We start from the raw sequence: 19,251 nt of genomic DNA, 5'->3' as shown, positions 1-19,251 counted from the left end.
AATGGGCAATCAAACTCCAAATCTTATTCTGAGAGTCTGCTCTCTAGAACCACTTCTGAAACCAACTGTTTTAGCTCAAGTTCCTTAGAAAACAGAGTCTGAGCCAAAGATTACATGCCAATACATTTTTAGAGTCTAGCGCAGTAAGAATAATAAAATATGGTTGAGGCGCAGAGGATGGGAAGCAATGAAAGGTGATGTATTACCACCTGGACACTGGTTCACAATGAGCCATGAAGAGATTCAGCCAGTCACTCAACAGGTCCAGCTGCTGAGCCATGTGGGCCACCTCCATACAGGCCATTCTTGGAACAGTCCATTGTAGAGAAGAAAAGAGAATTTATCGGATGTCTCCTCCCTTCTCCCACAGGTAAAAATTTTCCCCAAAGACTTAAGTTGTCTTTGTCTTCTCAGCAGGTACTTGGGAAACCCTGCAGCATGTCCTTCAGTGTCTGGATGTGGCAGTAGGAGCTCAAGGCTCTGTAGCTGGTTGTTCTCAGGCAGTGGAGCCAAATGGGCTCACAGGGAGTCAACTCGCCTTAAGAGTGGCTCAGGCAGAACAATGTAGCCTATGGACGGGGAGACAGGTGAGGCCAAGAGAGTCTGAGGAGGTGCAGAGGGTAGAGCTCATAAAGAAGCTGGTATTTTCATTTACTCAGACATTTATTACACTGTACAGGATCTTGGGAATACAATAGAAATGTTCTGTGCCATCAAGAGACTTTGTCTAGTGAAGGTAACAAAAATAAACACCAAACTATATAGGCTAAAATAACATGGGTTAAAAAAAATGCTGTCACCTTCCAGAGAAAATCCAACTATGTCTGGGAATGTGGGGAATTTCCCAGAGGAAGTGATCATAAACTGTATTAAATTTTATAAAATCAAAGTCTTTAGTTAGAAAGGAAACAAGAGCTCATCTGGCCAGTCTTTTACCTCAACCACCCAAGCCTTTAACATCCTGAGACCCAGAGAAGTTAAGCACCACCCCAATCCCCCCCAACCCCTGTGTGCATTACATATCCTGGTGTTATTAACCATTTGTACCTTCCACCTTGAAGCTATTGCATGTCTCCGGGCCTCTGTAAATAAGATTGCCTGTCCAGAATGCCTTTCTGTGTCAGTCAGGGCAGAGTCACTTATACTGCCATCCCAACCACTCTGAAATTTCATGGCTTTAAACAAAGGTTTATTTCTGCTCACTGTCATCACTCAAGAACCTAGAGTGATGGAAGCTTCATCTTAACGTATGTTTCCACAGTTTCTGCAGCAGTGAGAAGAAAAAATGTTAAACCACGTACTGTTGTTTAAAGCTTCTACCTAGAAGTGACATGCATCACTTTCATTCACATTTCCTTGGCTCAAGCACATCGTTTGGCCACACTTAAATTCAAGAGGATAGGGGCATGCTATTCTGTGTGCCAAAGAGAACCAGGAATAATCAATGAAGATGACTGACTCACCCTTCTAAAACTTCTTCACCTGCCTAGTTCCTACTCAAGCTTCTAGATTCAGGTCAGGTGTTACCAATTCAGAGCAGCCGCTCAGCTACGTTTTCCCCACCCCCAGGCTGGGTAAGGAGACATCATCTGCACTTCAGACGCTATGTACTTACCTCAACCATCGCACCGACAATACTGCATAGAAATTCTCTCTCCTACATAGTAGTGAGTGCTCCCCAAGGGCAGCAAGCATTTCTCACTTCCCACTGTGTGCTGAGCACCCAGCACAGCACCTGCTGTATAACAGATGCTCAGGGCATGTTTGTTGAACTGAACAAAACTGACACGACAGGATTAAAATAAAACTTCCTTCTTAAAAGAATCCATTGTGCCAGAACGAAGTGAAGCATTGTGCAGTGTTTTAAGCATTTTTCAACGCCAGTCTCTCCTCTCCTGCTGTTTATCAAATTAAAGTGACACATTCAGGTGATAAAAAGAACTCCCCTGGGGCAGAACCTAAATATAAACATTCTAGAAAACTTCTGCCTTCATCTTTTTACTAGTCAAGTAAACCTTGCACAAATCCTCAAGTTTGGAGTTTTTTTTTTTTCCCAAGCAGAGTTCATCCAGCAAGGAGGTAGGGCCTGGAATGGGAAAGCAACTCATTTCCCTCACTCTTTGCAGAGTTGTAAATCAGGTCATAAGCAAAAGTCATTTGGAAATCTGATTTCTCTGTGGGCTCATCTATTCAGCTCTGCTAAGTGGGTGAGTCCCACGAGCAACAGTCCTGCCTGTTCTGTCTGCTAAGAAAGAAGGAGAAATTGTACTTACAAATTCCCTCAAGCCAAGGCTCATCTGATGGTGGTCAGAAAACCCTAGGTCAAGTCCGCTGTGGGGCTGAACAAAGCCAAGGACAGCCCTGTGGTGCTATTTGGCTAGCAGTAAAGCAGAGGTGACATCCTGCAACATCTCCACACAGGTTCTCTACAAGAAGGCCAAGGAGCAGTTCCTAGGCCCTTTGATGCCAGGTGTGGTTCATGGACCAGCAGCACTGGTACCACCTGAGGCCTCGTTCGAAATTCGGAATCTCAGCTCCGCACTGCACACCTGCTGAATCAGAACCTGCATTGTCAGCAAGATTCCCAGATAACTTGTGTACCTTAAAATTTGAGAAGCACTGAGGTGAACTCTGAACACACTTTATGGGGGAGGCTGGTAAGAGTAAGGACAGCTGTGTCCATCACCGTCCCCATCTGTCACTTTGGGAGAGGTAAACACTCCTTGGCCATGAAGCATAGCACTGCCTTTATTCATTGTCTAGGAGGCAAGAGCGGATGGAAGGTGGAGGGAAGTCACAGTGTATCCAGGGGTCTCAGGGAAGGTACTCTGCGGACAGAATTCTTTATCATTCTGGGTGGTGGTCTGCCAGGTTGAAAAGATGGACAGCCAATTTACCATAGGGTGACGCAAGAGACCCAGAGATGCTGCAAAACCATTTCCAAAGGCCCCAGAGGACTCCAGCCTCTTATTCTACGAGCTACAGCTGGCATCTCACTCACAGCCCTCGCCTTAGGTGAGACTAGTGAGAGTAGGGGAAGCAACAGGGTTTGTGGGCTGGTTAAAACTTCCCAAGTCACTATTCTCCCTTCCACAAATACAGGGACTCTTCTGGCCTTGTCTATCTTCTCATCTGCCTGTCGTTTTTGCTATGTGCTGTCTCTCTGATTTTCACGATCTCTCCCTTCCTCCCTGCTCTCCCTCTCGCTTCACCACCCTGCACATTACTTTGGTTTACTGGTAACTTGACTGTCTTGTGATATGATCTTGTCCAATCCATGATTTTACCCTTTCCCAGTAGACTATTTTAGTCCACAGCATTCCGTCTATCCTGAGATGAAGGTGTTTCTCTAATGACGTTTGTTCTTCTTTCATTATGTGATTGTATTCTTATACAATGACATAGGTTATTTAGGGAGTTCTTTCACAAAGTGACCGATACTGACATGCTGCACATAGTTACTTGAAGAAACTCAGCATGCTAGACTAGGCACGGGTAAACATCTTGCCTCATCAATTATCTCGCTCCCTCCTGGATCATCATTCTCTCCATCTCCGATGGCAACTGACCTTCAGCCTACAGCATATTAAAATCTGCATGATCTTAAAAAACAACTTTCCAGAATACTATTCTCCCTTAAGTATACCACTCCATCTCCCTTCTTCTTTTCGGGGCCCTTAACTACCTTCTCTGCCTCCATTTCTCTCTTTCTTTTGCACTGCCACCTAAGTGAACTTTCTCAAACATTAGCTGTTACTGCACTCCCTGCTTGAAACCTTGGGACATCTTTGTTCCATTAACCGGAGATAGAAATTGAGACAGGCATTGCCCTTTGCAGCTGAGTCTCAGCCCCACTTACCAACGTTATTTCAAGTCATTTCTTACCTGCTCAAATCACGCATCCAACTACAGGAGCTTCCTGGTGATTTCTAAACGTAATTACACTTTTTCTTGCTTCCTGCCTGGGTCTATGTTAATTCCTCTGTGTAGATGACTTTTCCCTTTTAGTACCTGAGGAGGTCCTGCTTGCCTTTCAAGACCCAGCTCAGGTCACCTCCGTTGGTGGAGCTGAAAGCCTTGCCTCACGTTCTCTATGTTCTAAAGTGTCTTGGCCACACGTCTGTCTTATTCTTTGCCGTGTGAATATTTGCACTTCTTCAGAGAGAGCTTCCCGGAAGCTTGAATTTTTATTCTATTTGTCTTTATATCAGAGCTTCTAATATAATGCCTGACATATCAAGGTACACAGATGTTTATTAAATTACATCACAAATGGACTGCAGGATTTTCTTTTTCATTTTATTTCATACTGTGGTTTTAGATTCATAAGATATTTTCAATCCAGAAAGAGTCAGGTACAGAGGCGTGACAGCCAGAAGGCATGCCACGGTTTCAGGGGGGATGTGCAATTCTGGATGGGCTCCAGCCTCCCAGGAAAAAGGGTCCTGGAGTATTACCAGGCTGTTACCCTTACCTCCCTCTCCCCATCGCATTGTATTGGATTTGCTAAAAAAGCAACTTCTACCAGCTCCTCAGCTGCCAGCGATTACCCCGGATGATCTGACTATCGGGAAGAAGGAAATACTGGACCTGTCTCCCACAGGCTAGATATCCACTGAAAATTAGGCCAAGCTGGAGTAGGCACAGTCAGATCTCAGGGCATGGGGGATTTGAATAAAGGGATAGGAGGTCAGGGAACTTTGGATGGTTTTCACTTAAAACTTCCCATTTGCTCTATAGAGCAGAGGAACTAATATAGTCTCTGTTGGGAGCACCTTACAAAACCCCATTTTGATCTTCTCAGTCTCTCTTTGCCCACCCAACTGGCCTCCAGACTTCATGTGGATAGTTCCTTAACTGTGTTGAGTCAAGCTGTCCAGAGCTGTGCTGTAAGCAGCACTGAGAATTCTGAGGGCTCTCATCTGGCTTTCACTCTGCTGAGAGTGGGCTGGCTTCTCAGCAGGCTCAGGGGCTCCCCGTGGGCCAGTGGGAGAATGGCCCAGCGTGATTCACTCAAGAGAGATCCTTGGTCCACTCCACAGCTGCCCCCAAGGCCAGCGTGGGCAGCAATGAGCACTTCAGCATGTCCCTGCACCCACGGTGAGTACTTTGAAATTTTCAAATTTTTGACGCTCCAATCAACTCTGTCTTGTGGCTAGATATCCTGGGAACTTTTCTGCTCTTGGAAGAAGAAACACTCTCTCTCCAACTTCCTCCTGAGCTCGTCTCACTCATGCTGAGACAACTCTGAAATGAACAAGAACTTTGCTAAAAATCGGTTGGACATGTTTGTGCATGAGCAAATATGTTGTGATCTTTACGTCATCTATGTAAATAATTGCAGTGCATGTTTTTTAAATATTGAAACACTTGTCTTTTTCCTGAAGCAACATTTTATATATATATATTTTAAAAATCTGAAATTTGATTTCTTTTTACAACTTGATATACCCAGAGAGTTATTCGCTGCGTTAAAATTTCAAATCTAACAAAACTGCACTGATTTAGAAGGCGTTCGTCTATGCCTCTGTAATCCTCAAGAGGAGAATGAAAGTGACAGTGGATGGAGCCAAGCTTCTATTGCAAGGAATATTTCTCCCTCTAGTTCAAAGACTTTCTGAAAAAGTAGAATATAAACATGACAGAGTGGAAATGGTTGCAGATAACTCTGCATCAAATACTCCATCTACGCATGATGAGAATAAAGGAGCGGAAGCAAAGCTGGCAGTGCTCTCTTTGAAACAAAGCTATAGCTGTCGATACAAAGATGGAGGTCTGTGCAGAAACAAAAAGCTTCTCATAAAATGCCTCCTCCAAGTTGTCGAACAAAAGATGAGATTATTCGAAAATGTTACGTCAGAGGAAAATATTTGGAGTCAGTCCATAACTAACTTCGCCATCATCCCGCCTATAAAGCAGCAGACAAAGATTTATCAACAGCGGGAAAAATTTGTACCAGAGTACACTCTCCTTATGACACCATATTTTTTTATGTAAACTTAACTTTTGAGAAATATTTAATTTTCAACTTCCCATGGCAGATAAAATTTTTCCTTTTATATAATGTTTTTGAGTACTACTCTTTTATTAATTGTATTGCTAATAAGTGATTTGGGAATAACAAAGTATGCTTAATATGCATACTTTTAAAAATTTGCATTTTTACTTGTTTTAGAGTATATTTCATTTTTTAGTTGTTATAAGTGAAATATTGGGTTTTACTTTTTATTTCATAAACTCTGAAAACGTTAAAAACATAAAATGCCAGTATCAATATTAATATTTCAATGTTATACAAAATAATAACCAAATTACTAACCTGTCATTTTGCTTTGGTATTGTAGTCACCAAATAATAAAGCAATAAAAGTCCATAATCTCTTACACACACACACAAAGCAATCATCAAGGGGCCATTCAGTGTTTAGAGTTTCTGTATCTTTCTCCTTATATTTCATTTCAACCATTTGATTAAATTGAAACCTGAACAAGGTTCTTAGAGCTTTTCAAAATTAGGGCTGTCACTCGAATCTGTGTAAAACTGTATTTTGGCTTCTCTTGTGTCAGAATGAAATCGAAATTGCCAGACACCGGGAGATAGAAGCTGGTCAAAAGAGTTTCGCTGCTTGTTTTGTCTCTTCATAAATGCCGTGCAAGCAGCGTCCAGACACGGCGGATTTCCTCCCAACCTCTGTCTGAGAATGGGCTTCCTCCATCACCCATTCAGCACCTTTAAGCTGGATCAACTCACTCCATGGCCCATTGGGTGCTGGCCTCTGAGAGTGTTCCCTTCCCACCGCCAACTCTGCAGCCTGACTCAGGCCCCCATTCCAAGAGGGGCATATGTTTGATCCCTTCTCTTTCCTCCTGGAGGATCCTCAGGGGCCCATGAATATCTAATCAGCACTCTTTCAATGCATTCAGATTAGCTTTCTCCCTATTCTTCAACAATAACATACAAGGCAAAAAAGTATGGATGATAACAAAAGAGAGACTTTTTTTTTTTGAGGAAGATTAGCCCTGAGCTAACATCTGCTGCCAATCCTCCTCTTTTTGCTGAGGAAGATAGGCCCTGAGCTAACATCCGTGGCCGTCTTCCTCTACTTTATATGTGGGACGCCTGCCACAGCATGGCTTGACCAGCAGTTCCATGTCCGCACCTGGGATCTGAACCGGTGAACCCCAGGCGGCTGAAGTGGAACGTGTGAACTTCACTGCTGTGCCACCAGCCTGCCCCAGGAGAGACCTTTTTTACAGGGTGTTTGCAAGTATTACAAGTTTTCTTCCTGGTTTCCTGTTCTCAGCCTGTCGTTGGGGAGAGAGAGAACTAGCTTAAGTCAGTAAGTGGTTCAGCCAGGAGTTAAACCCAAGTCTAGTTGCCTCAAGAGTTCACGTTCATTCTTTCTAACCTATCAGTGGTTCTTAAACTGTAGCATCCATCAGAATCCCCTAAGATGGCTGGGCCCCATCCCCAGAGGTTGGGGTTAGGGCCTACAAATGTGCATTTCTACTAAGCTCCTGCGTGATGCTGATGTTGCTAGCCCTCAGACTACACTTGAAGACCCTCTGCCATGTATCAGTGGTCCCCCAACCTGAGGGGGAGCTTGTTGTGAGAAGCCCTAGAACCACTCCCAGGTGATTCTAATGTAGGTGACCCACAGGTGACATCTGGAAGAAATTACAGCTTACTAGCAGGAGCTACAGGGAAGTAGATAGTAACTGAAATTCCAAGCAGCAGGAGCCAAATACAGTGCTAAACACGAGTTTAAAAATAATTAGAAGTGAAAGGCAGGAGACTATTAATTTTGAATGGTGGGAACCTAAGACAACCTTAGTGGGAAGGAGGCATCTGAGCCAGAGCCAGCTATGTAATTTGCAGGGTCCAGTGCAAAATGAAAATCTGGGGACCTTTGTTCAAAAAGCAGGAAAAGCATGTCATTAATGGTACAAAATATAAAGCCATTTCCTTTCTCAGTCTCTCAACTTGTCACAGTGTTTTTTATTTGCTATTTAATGACATTCTAAGTAAGGAAAATAAAGAATTTAAATTATTTGTATAAATTTTACTATTCATCTTTATATGGTGCAATACAAACTTAAAAGCATTTAATTAACACGTGGAATCACCAATATTACAATTCACATTTTGGAGCTCATACATGCAATGTATTTCATTCTTGCCAGAAGAGTGGAAACACTGCACAAAACTAATTCCTAATTTCACTTCTTGATACGTGCACATTCTAGCAACACTGTACCTTCAGCTTATTGATGAGCAAGGAAGGACTAAAGGAAAAGGAACTGTGGATTGCCCTATCTTTCCTTTTCCTTTTATGCCATCGTTTTCAGCTCATGTGGTTGGCTGATCCAGGGATGTACCATGGGTAGGAAAGGATATGATAGGATTCCTTTGTCATCCCTGTTTCTTGGAACACCATTGCTTTCTCTCTGTGTTGGAAGTGAGTTCTGGTTAGAGTAGAAAGTGTGGCTTCTCCAGGCTACCAGAACTCCCACTTAGTTCTAGAGGTAACACACCCACCTTGTACTCACTCACCTGGAACTCATGCACCCTGCGACCACCAGAATTCTACGTCCATGGGACATCTTGAACACCACGTGCAACTGGGGTGGCAAGGAACGGAGGCACACACATTCCACGCATCTCTTCTGCTCCTGTGCATATGCCACTGTCCCATCGGGCTTCACTTCCAAAACACAAGTTCAAAGATAAAATTATTAATTATTCAAGATAGTGACAGCAGAGCATTAAACCTAGCGTGGGGCTCGTCTGAGCATGGGGCCCTGAGTGGCTGCATTACTTGGCTAAACTGGCTAAGCTGGCTCTGACAAGTATTTGAATAAAGAGGCATAGAATGGAACGTTATGAAGGGAATTCCAGTCCGAGAGAATCAGGTGGGGTGGACCATGAAAGGCACACATCCAGTCCCATAAAAATGTGAGGGAGTTCGTATTCCATCTCAAGAGAGACCTCCTTCCTCTTGGCCCTATGTTGCTGTCCACGGCCCAGGAGTCTAACAGGCTGGGAATAGCTTATTCTCTGGAAAAAGCTGCCCTTGACCATGAGGCAAGGCAGCTTTTTGGTTTTTTCTTTCTTCTATAGAACACATTTTAAAAAGCTTAAATTCATACATATGAGTACAGATAAATGTGAAATTATTTTACTTTTATGTTATATTTTCTCTCAGAAACCTCATGAAAGCTGTATATTTTATTGATCAGTGTAATAAAAGTATCAGAAGATAATTTTCAGCTTTTGATTGCCTACAAGACATTTTAGTCTATTTAATAAAATTAGGAAGAAATATTTCCACTTTGTTTTTTATATGAAATCATGTTTATTAAATCATATTGCTATTACTTTCTCTCTCCTTTGGTTATTACTGTGAAATATGGAGGCACAGTGCCTAGCATGTTGGAGGTTGTTTTGTAACATAGCTAACATTTTATTAAAAACCAATAATATATCTTTGCTTTTCTAATTACTATCACGTGAGCTAAAATTAGGGCTCATATCTACTTGTGATAACCAAACTAGGAGAAAGTTTTTATCAAAGCACTGGTACCACACCTCTTAATCTCAAATTCATGTGCCAGATGCCCAGCAAGCCAAACACTGAGACATCTGTGCTTGCAGATGGAGAAAGATTTATTTGAATTTGCCAAAATGAGTAGTTGGGAGCCTGGGTTCACTCAAATGCGACTCCTCAAGAACAGACTCAGGGGGTTTTTATGAAGCTAAGGGGTTTGACAGGATGAGCTTCCAGGAAACAAAGGTGTCACCCCCAATAAGCCCCTGGGCAATCTGACTTCTGGGCGTTCACGGCTGCTGAGGGCCTGCCATCCGGCATGGCGACCTCTCGGAAGGCATTCTCTTTTCTCTTTCATCTGCAAAACAAACTCGCAATCCTCAACCTGAGACCCAAGTCATCCCTCAGTTTAAACAAGAAAACAGCAAATTGACAAGATTCATCTCTGTCTGTGCTGGGAACAAGGTCAAAAGGCAAACACGTTCTTACTGAACATCTACAGCAACACTCAGGTACCTGGCTTCAGCACCATTATCAGACTATATAAAATACATTCACTTTTTGTTGAGAGATTAGACTTTGTATATTATAGATTAAGATAATATTGTAAGAATTCAGCATATAATTTTTCCATATAAATTTCAAGTATTATGTCAACTATTTTGTAATGTGTCTTTTAATGTGCATAGTTAACACGCCAAGTTCAAAAGTGAATTCTAACTTTTGAGATAAAATATATTTTGTAAATTGATAACACTTTTTTTTAAAGATTGGCCCTGAGCTAACATCTGTTGCCCATCTTTTTTCTTCTCCCCAAAGCTCCCCACTACATAGTTGTATATTCTAGTTGTAGGTCCTTCTACATAGTTTACTATGTGGGACGCCACCTCAGCATGGCCTGATGAGCGCTGCCGTGTCCACGTCCAGGATCTGAACAAGTGAAACCCTGGGCCACTGAAGCAGAGCACGCAAACTCAACCACTCGGCCATGGGGCTGGCCCCTATAACTTTTAATATTACACTTAAATTATACAAGTAATTTATTAGTACTTATTGTAAAAATGCAAACAATACAGATAAATAGCCATCCTCCCTGATAACATCCCTCCAGAAGTAACAATTACTATCAGTGAGATAGGCATAATTTAAATTATTTTTTGGCATTTATATCATAATGTATATGTGGAAATTTGCTTTTTTTAAAGATTTTATTTTTTCCTTTTTCTCCCCAAAGCCCCCCAGTACATAGTTGTATATTCTTCATTGTGGGTCATTCTAGTTGTGGCATGTGGGACGCTGCCTCAGCGTGGTCTGATGAGCAGTGCCATGTCCGCGCCCAGGATTCGAACCAACGAAACACTGGGCCTCCTGCAGCAGAGCGCGGGAACTTAACCACTCAGCCACGGGGCCAGCCCCAAAATTTGCTTTTTTTATATAAATGATGTCATTTTGTGCTTATTGCTCTGAGACTTGCTTTAATTTTAAACCATTGATGTCATAGAGTTCTAAGCAAGTATATATGCATAGATCTAACATTTTTTTGACTGCTATCAGTATTTTTAGATGTTCCATTGTTTATCCCCTTTCTAATTATATTTTGTTTACAATTTTTCACTTTACATACAATGCTATAATGAACACCTTTGTGAATGCTTCTTTGTTTATATGCAAACATATTTTCAAGGATACAAAGAAAAGCCGATAGAACTGATAGGTCAAAAGATACATATTTCAGATTTTTATAGATGCTGTCAAATTGCTCTGAAAAAAGACTTTGCCACTTTACCCCCATGTCCCAATACCATGCTAAAACTTGTTATTTTGAATCTTTTAAATATTTGGAAATCTAATGAGTGAAAACTGGTACGAGTTCTCTTAGGAATTCAAGGAGAGCCTAATATTCAAAAATCTAATAATAAAATTAAGCGTATTAATAGAGGAGAATTTCATATAATACATTCTCAAAATGCATTTAATAAAAGCCAGTTCCATCTCTGTGATAGTTAATTTTATGAGTCAACTTAACTAGGCCACAGTATCCAGATATTTGGTTAAACATTAGTCTAGATGTCTCTGCAGAGGTATTTTTAGTGAGAGTAACATTTAAATCAGCCAACTTTGAGTAAAGCAGATGACCCTCCATAATGTGAGTAGGCTTCGTCTAATCAGTTGAAGGCCTTAAGAGAAAAAGTCTGGTCCCCCCTGAGGAAGAGGAGATTCTGCTAGCAGACTGCCTTTGGACTGCACTGGACTTGAACAGAGTCCATTCTTCCCTGGGTCTCCAGCCTGCCAGCCTGCCTGCAGATTCTGGACTTGCCAGCCTCCACACTCTCAAGGTCAATTCCATGAAGTAAATCTCGTCTCTCTCTCTCTCTCCACAGAGACACACACACACACACACACACACACACACACACACACACACACACTCTTGACTGTATATAAACAGAAGTCTACAGAATGAGAAGGGCACCAGGCTTGATGCTAGAACACCTGGGTTCTGATTATTCTGGTTTCCTCACTTACCAGCTACACGACCTTGGGGAAGTTATTTATTATCATTGAGCTAAAGCTTCATGCCTTATAATAAGAATAATAAAAAATAATAACATCCTACTTACAGCCTGACATTTCTTAAACAATTGCCTATTGATAGATGACTACAGAGCACAGAGTAAGTTTTAAGTGCTTGCTTTTTGAAAAATAGATGTATGCGCAAACACACACACTCCATTCACACTGGCCTTTCATTCTTTCGTACTAAAATTTTTATATTCACAGAGAACTCTGTGTGTGTGTTTTTAATGAGACTGTCTGCTATGAGACTGGAAGCCTCCACTCTTTTTCTGTTTTTGAGTTGAGATGAGCAAGTGTTAGCGCCCTGGGTTCTGGGTTTTGTGTATGTGTAGTATTTTTTTTTCCAAGCAAAAATACACCACTATTAATATGAAGGGGAAAAAATAAACCGTAGATATCTCAGTTAAAGGCAACATCCAGAGTCTGCCTTGAGGGCACCTTCTAGAATGCTCCAGCATTCTAGAAACAGGCCCAAGAACTCCATAGCTGACAAGGAAATTGTTGACAGATTTGATCGCATAAAAAATTGTAACTTCTGAGTGACAGAAGACACCATAAACTAAGTTAAAAAGACAAATGACAGGGGCTGGCCCCGTGGCCGAGTGGTTAAGTTCGCGCGCTCCGCTGCAGGTGGCTCAGTGTTTCATTGGTTCAAATCCTGGGCGCGGACATGGCACTGCTCATCAGACCACGCTGAGGCAGCGTCCCACATGCCACAACTAGAAGGACCCACAATGAAAAATATGCAACTATGTACTGGGGGTCTTTGGGGAGAAAAAGGAAAAAAATAAAATCTTTAAAAAAAAATAAAAAAGACAAATGACAAACAGGGATATTTGCAACATGTACAACAAACAAAGGATTTATATCCAGAACCTCTAAAGAGCTCCCACAAATTAAAATGAAAAAGACAAATATCCCAGTAGAGAAATGGGCTTGCGATATGAACAAGCAATTCACAGAAAAAGAAAAGCAAAAATCCAATAAGCATATGAAAAGACATTCAAACTTACTAGTCATTAGAGAAATGCAAATTGAAACTATAATGAGCTTTTTCTATCCCCATCACATTTGCAAAAATTTAAAAGCTTGACGATATATAGCACTGATGAGGATTTGAGAAAACCTGTACTCTTGTACACGGGTGGTGAGCGGTAAAGGTTGGCAAATCTGTTGTGTTTTTGAATGTATGTCCCCATTCTACAGAAATACTCACCTGTATTTATGTAACAGCACCATATGGTGGATAGCACCATAATCTGTATATAGCAATAAATTTGGAAAATTCCTATTAGTAAAGGAGAGTCTAAATAAATTTTGATTCACTCGTAAAACACGATGCTATGCCAACCTTAAAAAGAGTGAGACAGACATGCAAAGACTTTCAAAGAACATTGTTGATAAAGAAAGCAGTAATTGTGCCCATTTATGTTTTAAAGTGACACATAGCATATGCATATATAATTGTGTATAAGTGCATGGAACAAAATTAGAAGGACACACATGACACTTTAAGATCAAATGACTTGACATTGCAATACTTGACAATTTTTGATCTACAGAAATGGTAATATCATATGGTTTGAGCTAATATTAATAATGATTATGTCTGAGGAATGGAGTCGGATATGGAAGGTATAGTTAAGGGCAGGAATCCCAGCAGCATTTAAATCCTAAGAGTGAGTATGCCTTTACAAATCATGCATCAACATTTTTAATTTTTTAAAATGAAAGCCAGGTTTAACATATTTGTTATGATTAATAAGTGTGTGCTTTGTGGAGTGTATCTGTATGATTAATAAGTGTGTGCCTGGTGTAGTGTCTGTGCGTGTCTGATTCTGAAATAGTTATACTATGATCATTATCGCAAACTTTACAACATGCCAGGTCTGTCCCAAGAATTTCACGTACATTATATTACTTAATCTTCACAATATTCTGAAAGGTATTAGGCCCATTTTCTGGATGTGAAAAGAACTATCTGATACCAATAACTCTGTCAGGGCACCATTTTAGAAAGATTAACATGCCCAACATCATAGGACTAGTAATGCAGTGGAGCTAAGATTTGAACTTGAGCGGTCTAAAGCCTAGAACAGTGATCAAAATCACTATGTAGCCAGGAGCTTAGACCATATGCCTCTTCTCTACACTGCGGCCTCAGTTTGAAACCACAGCTTCAATGTGGCAACTGTATGGACCAATGTCTGTTGTGCCATTGAGATGATAACAGTTCTAGGCTTTCTACCACCGAGACCCTTTTTCACATTGTTTTATTCCTTGGATCCTATGTTTTAAAAGAGTCTTTCTCCAATCCACGTGTAATAAATGATAAATAAATTCCATTTATTCAGTTATTATTTACCCATCTTTTCATCAGCATCCTGGTAGGAAATAGACAACACAATTAGAATATTTAAAGACATGTTTTTAAATGAAAAGACCACTTACAGAATTATGGATAATTTTAAGGCAGTGGTTCTCAACTTTAGGATGACTTTACATCCCGAGGAACACATGACAATATGTGGAGACATTTTTGGTTGTCACACCCAGGGTAGTAGCTACTGGTATCTTGTGGGAAGAGGCCAGGGATGCTGCTAAACATTCTGCAATGCCCAGGACAGCCCCCACATCAAAGAAATATCTGGATCGAAACGTCAACAGTCTCAAGATTGAAAATCCTGGTTTTAGGTAAAAGACAAGTGACAGTGACGTGTCCAGGACTTAGCAAAAGCAGGAAGCCATTAAAACTCCTGGGCCTGAAGGGGAGACAGGAAACTAGTGCAGGAGCCCAGTTGAGATCTAAAGCCATGGAACAGGGTGCTGCCTACCAGAAGTTGTAGTCCAAGAGCGAAGCAGCCACTTCCAGAAGGGCACAAAGAAGGTGGGGAATGAGAAGGAAGAAACACCACATTATCTTTCTCTTTCCATCCTCCAAACTTCTGCTCATGCTTCTCGTTGGCCAAATCAACTAAAATCCAGAGAGCAAGCAGTCTGTTGGGGTTGGCCTCTCAGGGCAAGCACAGGGCAGAAATGGGAGAAGAATGAAATGCAGAGATCAGGGAAGGGGAGAAAAAAGAGAAGACTAGCATGATGCAATTAACGATTCTAATTATCCATAAGGATCCATAATTACCAAGTGCTATGGACTGAATGCTTGTGTCCCTCTCAAGTTTATACGTTGAAACCCTACCCTGCAACGTGATGGTATTAGGAGGTGGGACCTTTTGAAGTAATTAGGTTTAGATGAGGTCATGAGGGTGGAGCATCCACGATGGGATGGGCATGAGAGTCTTTATAAAAACAGGAAGAGACTAGAGCCGCTGGGTCTCTCTGCCATGTGAGTATGCAGCAAGAAGACAACTGTTGTGCAAGTCAGGAAAAGAGCTCTCACCATCAGTGAATCCACTGGCACCTTGATCTTGGACTTCTCAGCCTCCAGAACTCTGAGAAACAAATTTCTGTTGTTAAGCCACATGGTCTATGATATTTTCTTACAGCAGCCCAGGCAGACTAAGACATCAAGGAAGTGGTGAAATCAGCTGAACCCGGGCTGGGCTATGGGACTAATAAGAAATGAGTCAAGTAAGCAGACCAACTCTGGCCCATAGCCATGGCCCTTTCCCTTCATTTGGGGTGTTGTGCAAGTGTGACCTGTCCTGGAAGCATGCTGCTCAGACACTGTCATTCCCTAATCCTGGCTCCAGTAACTCTGTCAAGGCCGCTAATCACTCATGTTTCACAAACCCAGTTGTAAGGGAATAATCAGAGCTTCCGATGTGGCCATTAAGTGGCTATAATTCCCATCAAAGGCAAAAAAATTGATGTGTCAGAGAGCCACCAATTCCTCATGGCTCCTGTAGAACTTTAAAAATTTCAAAAATAACTTATCACTGCCTACATGAATAGATCAGGAGCTATTGAAATAGCATGAGTATTGACTCATTTCACAGATCACAGGACTTTCTGTCAGGTGCCACATCAAACTGGAAACACATCCTTAGATGTTGGAAGTAAAACTATCTTTCTCCACATGTAATGGGGTAAGGTAATTTATAATACCAAACTTGAGTTCTGTGTCTAATATATAGAATGGTTTTGACTCTAAGACCTCGGGCCTCCTTACAATAGGAAATAGATCTGCTTAATAGATCACTTTGGAGTTTTAATTAGTATACCAGTGGTTCAAGAGAAAAAGAGAACTAAGCAGACTCAGCTGATATGAGAAAGCTTCTTAAAGGAAAGGACCTTTAACTGCATCGTGATTAATATGTAGAATTTGTGTGGAAGAGGCAAAGTGCTTTTCCCAGGATAGAGAAGAGATGGAATAATTCTTGAAGAGCTTATGCGTACAAGATGCTTGGCCTGGCGTTCACATTCATGAGAAGCAATGTAGCCTAATGGTTAAGAGTATAGCCTCTGGAAACTTCCCAGTCTCAAAGCCTAGCTCCATCACTTATAAATGACAGGCTTTAACTCTCCTGTGCCTCTATTATATCATCTGTCTAACTGAAGTAGTCATGGAAATCTACCGCGTGGTTTCATGGTGAGATGCATTAATGCATAGAAGCACTTGGCAAGTACTTACTCTGCATTGGCAATTCTTGTCACTCACAACAGCCCCATGTTAGCTAAATTGGGAGGATTCATGCCACTTTGACTGCCAATACCTTCTTACAGATACGAGTTACTGAGGTGAAGAGAGAATAACTATCTTCTTCCACAGCCAGGAGGAGGGAAGGCTAAAACTCAGACTGAGTGCCCCCTTCCTAAATTTTACCCACTTTGCTCTCTTGACCACACAGCCTCTTCCTCCTCTGTGCTCAACAAATACATGTTGCCCTGGATGCAATAGAAGAGCAAACTCAGCTCCTTTCTATTTCTTTTCCCACCCTCCTGCTGAAACAAGCAATTTCATCGCAGAAAATTGTATTGCTGTGTTACCCACCCTGATGCTGATATTGGCTATCTCAACCACTCCATAGCAAGTCGGTTTCAATTTGACCCAGGCTCTATTCTTTTCTTCTCTTAAAATGATTTTTCTACCTTAGACTTGTTTCCATTTCACAAATCTGACAAATAATAGTAATAACAACAAACTACCACTACTTATTAAATGCCCTTTGTGCTAAACACCCTGTGTGCTAAGTACTTTACGTGCATTATCTCATTTAATCATCACAACAGCCTCCTATGATCTCCATTTGTACAGCTGTCAGAGTAAGTATAGAAGAATTAAGCTCCTTGCCCAAGATCACACAGCTGGGCACTTCAGCGGTTGGAATTTGATACCAGGACTGTATGATTCCCTATACTCTCTTTCTTCCCAGTTCATGATGTGCTTCTTAGAATATTTTATAAGCAGAGGATTGAGAATTATCACTGTTGAAGTCATCAGCAAGAAAGACTTCAAACTTCATTTCATAGGACGGGGTTATTTCAGACAGTAGAACCTTCTCTTTAACCAAAGTTTATACAAAGATGGTTGACTTGCCTCTCTGGTTACAATGGAGGGACCCAGACTCAAAACAACCTGCTTTCTCCCATAAAAGCTTTTCATTCCCCACCCTTACCTCAGATGGGGAACTGAGGCATGCAATTTGAAGACAAGTGAAATGCTAATAAAATGTAGGTGTCATTTGAATATTGATGAGATGCATTCAAATTTAGACAGAAATATGATTATTTGTACTCAGAAGAAAAAACTCCCTGTTAGCATTAGTGTGATGTTATATGATCTCTTGATTGCAATAGAGATCAAAATACATGAAAAGAAACTTAATGTGGCATAATCTCGTCAGACTGGAAAACAGCCTAAGTGATTTAAAACGCTTTCTTTAAGAAATATGGTATATTCTCTATCAGTCAAGATGGACTAGATTATACCATCAGGGGAGAAAAGATCTTAGCGGCTTACCATAACAGGCTTATTTCTCTCTCATGTTATATATCCATCACAGCTCAGAATCATCCTGACTCCAGGACCCAAACTACAGAGCAGCCACAATCTGGAAGGTTCCTGGTTGTCCTGGCAAAGGGGAAGAAAGCCGCAGAGGCCTCATATCAGGAGTTAAGTGCTCTAACCTAGCAGTGCATGCTTCCACTTACAACTCCTTAGCCAGAGTGAGTTACAAGCCTCTCCCATGACAAGGAAGACAGGAAGTGACAAAGCGAAGTGCTGGGAAAAGTCGGTGAACAGCACCACTGACCACCACAGTTACTCAGGTGTAGATCCCTGGGTGCCTCACTCCATGGCTGGGTTAGTTATTGGATACAGGAATCCCGAACTGAACCAACAAAGCACGTGTTCCAAAGTTAAACAATCAAATAACGCAGATGTTGGCTGGAAAATAAGATATAAAAGAAGGCTTAAGAAATATTCATGTACACGTAGCCTACCGTGAATTGTTTTAACAAAGAATCAAAGCTGATTGGGAATATGATGACTAAGGTATCAAAACATTTTCTTCAATGTTACATATTTTTCTAGTGATACACACACACACACACACCCCCCTGCATAGTTCATTTATTTACTGCAATTTACAGGGGAATTGATGCAATTATCCAGATAATTTAAAAGTAAAGGCATCCTTTGTCCATTATCTGCACATTTGAGATGAATAGTTTTTTCGTTTGTTTTTTATCTTTTAAGACAAATTTTCAGAACAGTTTTAGGTTTACAGCAAAATTAAGAGGGAGATACAGACACTTCTCATAGACCCCCTTGCCCATATAAATGCTTACCCTTCTCTACCACCAACATCAGTCACCAGAGTGGTATGTTTTTTACCAAGGATGAACCTACACTGACACATCATAATCAACCAAAGTCCATAGTTTACACAAGGGTTCACTCGTTGCACATTCTATGGATTTAGACAGATGTATTGACATGGGTCCATCGTTATAATATCATGCAGAGTATTTTCACTGCCCTAAAAATTCTCTGTGTTCTGCATGTTCTCTCCTCATCCTCTCCATCCCTGGCAACCACTGGTTAAAATTTTTAATGTCTCCGTAGTTTTGCCTTTTCCACAATATCATATAGTTAGAATCATACAGTATGTAGCCTTTTCACATTGGCTTCTTTCACTTAGTAATATGCATTCAAAGTTCCTGCA

The sequence above is a fragment of the Equus quagga genome, chromosome 6, assembly GCF_021613505.1.
Source record: "Equus quagga isolate Etosha38 chromosome 6, UCLA_HA_Equagga_1.0, whole genome shotgun sequence".
Lineage (NCBI taxonomy): Eukaryota > Metazoa > Chordata > Mammalia > Perissodactyla > Equidae > Equus > Equus quagga.
The sequence above is the reverse complement of the archived record's forward strand: the minus strand, read 5'-3'. Positions refer to the sequence as shown.